This window comes from Canis lupus, chromosome 9 (genome assembly GCF_048164855.1).
Source record: "Canis lupus baileyi chromosome 9, mCanLup2.hap1, whole genome shotgun sequence".
In the NCBI taxonomy this organism is placed as follows: Eukaryota; Metazoa; Chordata; class Mammalia; order Carnivora; family Canidae; genus Canis; species Canis lupus.
The window spans coordinates 2,582,399-2,586,348 of record NC_132846.1 but is presented as its reverse complement, the minus strand read 5'-3'; the positions used below and the strand labels follow the sequence as shown (position 1 = coordinate 2,586,348).

The 3,950-nt window shown below is 38.9% G+C and overlaps 1 protein-coding gene across 4 annotated transcripts in view; it reads left to right on the top strand.

The window, feature by feature from the left end:
* Nucleotides 1–84: 84 nt before the first annotated feature.
* CATSPERB (cation channel sperm associated auxiliary subunit beta) overlaps nucleotides 85–3,950 on the top strand; it is a 146,176-nt gene continuing 142,310 nt past the window's right edge. For 3 of the 4 annotated variants that reach the window (XR_012036267.1, XM_072837788.1, XM_072837786.1), the window contains exon 1: nucleotides 85–225. The gene's annotated coding sequence lies outside the window, so the exon portion shown is untranslated. Of the gene's footprint in view, nucleotides 246–3,950 lie in introns of all 4 variants that reach the window. The other variant, XM_072837787.1, reaches the window with a different exon arrangement.

The following is a 3,950-nucleotide window of genomic DNA, read 5'->3' as shown; positions in this document are numbered from 1 at the left end:
TACTCTGAAGGAGGCAGTTAATTGGAAATTCCAACTGCCTGCTTTTAGATTTTCCGTGCTTGGTAGCAGCTGATTGGCTGTTACCAAAGTCAGTGGGCTACTAAACCAGTAAATTGAAAACTCAGACCTGGGTCTTTCTTAGCCTGGATGGAAAAAAAAAATCCTTAGGAAATTACAAAAAAGAAAAGTGCAACTAGTCTGCCATCCTATGAGGAAGTTGTCACAGTAAGAAATATTAAAATAAGGTCCTACTTCATATTGATAATGTAATCACTATTCTATAACAGAGTGGTTAAAAATGAAACAGATGGTGGGAAAGGTAGATTCCTTCTTTGGGGCAATTCTCAATATGTTTTGGTGAAAGAGAACAGAAAATATTGAGATATATGATTTCTATCTGGCCATTATATAAAACTCATAATAATTCAATGAGATTGGTAACTGGAGGTAATTTTATTACTAACAGAGTGAGTGAGGAGTGCAGTGAGGATAAAGAAGTTGCTTCAGTACATCAAGACATGGATTCAGGGGCCCCTGGGTGGCTCAGAGCGTGATCCCGGGGTCCTCACAGGGAGCCTGCTCCTCCCTCTGACTATGTCTCTGCCTCTCTCTCTGTGTCTCTCATGAATAAATAAATAAATAAATAAAATCTTTTAAAAAAAGGACATGGATTCAGAGCTAGAGTTTATCAATTGCTTAGTCTATGTAAAGCAGCTGCTAAAAGTTTAAAGTGTATTACTCATTCAGTTCTCACCACAGGGTCGTGAAGTAGCTGTGATCCCTATTTTACTGAATCGAAGAAGTAAATTAGCTTTCCAAAAAGCCAACAGCCCAACGGGCAGAGCCGATTTTAGGCTAAAGTCTTTTTCCCTAACCGTGAGATGGTTGTTGAAAGAAGGTAGTATGAAACTGAGAAAACTTGTCATACTGAAGACAGGGAAAAGGAGACTAAGGTCTGGAATAGAATGATGATGGACACATTTAGCAGTTTTAGTGAGAGGTCGAATCTAATCATGTACTTCATCCCTCTGTGTTTTTAAATTTTCATTTTGTGGCATCAGGAGAACTTGGTTCTCAGCCCGACTGTTACCAGCTAGCAGTAGATTTTAGACATGGAACTTCGGGTCTCCTATTTGCAGCTTAAGTACATCCCACATAGACATGAACAAAGAATGAATACAGGCTGAATTACTAGAACAAGGTCCTAGCAAAGCCACCGAGAACCCAAAGGTTATTCCTTAGCTGTCTCTCCCTTCATTTATGCTCTCTCAGGTTATCTTTCCTTAATGAAAGCCCTTAAAAGCCTTTTAAAGTAAGTTTTTAGTTCTTTGATCAAAGATAGATATAACCAAAGCCACTCACATGAAATTAGAGATCTTTTTATATTTATTCCAGAGAACTGAATTGAAACAGCTCATCCATCCTGGAACCCTGGAGCATGATACGTGTCAGCCCATTTCTTAAGAAGGAGAAAAACTAATGGGTTCTTATAGTAGTGTTATGTCATTTAATGTGAGTGTTTAGTGAAATAATATAAGATTTTCCTGGCAAAGGCACTATTTCCAAATTTTGACTGTGATGACTTCTCCATTTAATGTTAAATTCACTCTCACACCAGAAATATAATTGAGCATAGCCCCATGCAGATAGAGTTTTGATGTAGTCTTTTTTTAAAAGATTTTATTTTTATTTATTCATAGAGACACAGAGAAAGAGAGAGGCAGAGACACAGGCAGAGGGAGAAGCAGGCTCCATGCAGGGAGCCCAATGTGGGACTCAATCCCGGATTTCCGGGATCACGCCCTGGACTGAAGGTGGCACTAAACCACTGAGCCCCTGGGGCTGCCCATGATGTATTCTTTTGTTTTGTCTTACCTTGTGAAAGCAAATTGTTTTCCCAGTGACCAAAAAGAGCACTTAGGAAAACACACACGCACACACACACACACACAAACACAAAATTCCTCCCTGATCATGTGATAAAGATGATGAACTTAAAAATCCAAAGAATGTTTGAACTTTATATATTGTTGATTAAATGTATTGAATCAAGCAAATGAATTTTGAGGGAGGAAAAACAACAGTTTAAGTTACCCAGCAGTTGTCAGGAACCACCCAGGATCTCGATTATGCTTTACCCACATCAGGCAAGTCTCTCTGTTACTGCTCCTTGGATACTGGCAAAAGGCACGACACCTCTAGGTCAGAGACAAAGGCTTAATCACTCACAGCAAAAGCAGGAGCCAGATTGCTGTATGAGTTCTAGCAATCTTGGGGTGGAGGCTTTTGGGTTTCCTATGTAGAGTATCATGTCATCAGCGAAGAGGGAGAGTTTGACTTCTTTGCCAATTTGAATGCCTTTTATTTCTTTTTTTTGTCTGATTGCTGAGGCTAGGACTTCCAGTACTATGTTGAATAGCAGTGGTGAGAGTGGACATCCCTGTCTTGTTCCTGATCTTAGGGGAAAGGCTCCCAGTTCTTCCCCATTGAGAATATTTGCTGTGGGCTTTTCGTAGATGGATTTTAAGATGTTGAGTTATGTTCCCTCTATCCCTACACTCTGAAGAGTTTTGATCAGGAATGGATGCTGTATTTTGTCAAATGCTTTCTCTGCATCTAATGAGAGGATCCTATGGTTCTTGTTTTTTCTCTTGCTGATATGATGAATCACATTGATTGTTTTACAAGTGTTGAAGCCGCCTTGCATCCTGGGGATAAATCCTACTTGGTCATGGTAAATAATCTTCTTAATGTACTCTTGTATCCTATTGACTAGTATCTTGTTGAGAATTTTTGCATCCATGTTCATCAGGGATACTGGTCTATAATTTTCCTTTTTGGTGGGGTCTTTGTCTGGTTTTGAAGTTAAGGTGATGCTGGCCTCATAGAACGAGTTTGGAAGTACTCCATCTCTATCTATCTTTCCGAACAGCTTTAGTAGAGTAGGTATGGTTTCTTCTTTAAATGTTTGGTAGAATTCCCCAGGGAAGCCATCTGGCCCTGGACTTTTGTGTCTTGGGAGGTTTTTGATGACTGCCTCAATTTCCTCCCTGGTTATTGGCCTGTTCAGGTTTTCTATTTTGGCAGTGTGGCAGGATACAAAATCAATGCCCAGAAGTCAGTGACATTTCTATACACTAACAATGAGACTGAATAAAAAGAAATTAAGGAGTCAATCCCATTTACAATTGCACCCAAAAGCATAAGATACCTAGGAATAAACATAACCAAAGAGGTAAAGGATCTATACCCTAAAAACTACAGAACACTTCTGAAAGAAACTGAGGAAGACACAAAGAGATGGAAAAATATTCCATGCTCATGGATTGGCAGAATATTGTGAAAATGTCAATGTTACCCAGGGCAATTTACACGTTTAAAGCAATCTTTATCAAAATACCATGGATATTTTGTTTCTTTTGCCTTCGTGGATGTATCTTGCAAGAAGTTACTGTGGCCAAGTAATAGTAAGAAACTGTTTTCTTGAAGAAACTTAGAACAAATAATTTTAAGAGTTAGAACAAATAATTTTAAGATTTGTGTGGAATCTTCAGAGTTAGAAAAAATAATTTTAAGATTTGTGTGGAATCAGAAAAGACCCCGAATAGCCAGGGGAATTTTAAAAAAGAAAACCATAGCTGGGGGCATCACAATGCCAGATTTCAGTTTGTACTACAAAGCTGTGGTCATCAAGACAGCGTGGCACTGGCCTAAAAACAGACACATAGATCAATGGAACAGAGTAGAAAGTCCAGAAGTGGACCCTCAACTTTATGGCCAAGTAATATTCGACAAAGGAGGAAAGACTATCCACTGGAAGAAAGACAGTCTCTTGAATAAATGGTGCTGGGAAAATTGGACATCCACATGCAGAAGAATGAATCTAGACCACTCCCTTTCACCATACACAAAGATAAACTCAAAATGAATGAAAGATCTAAATGTGAGAC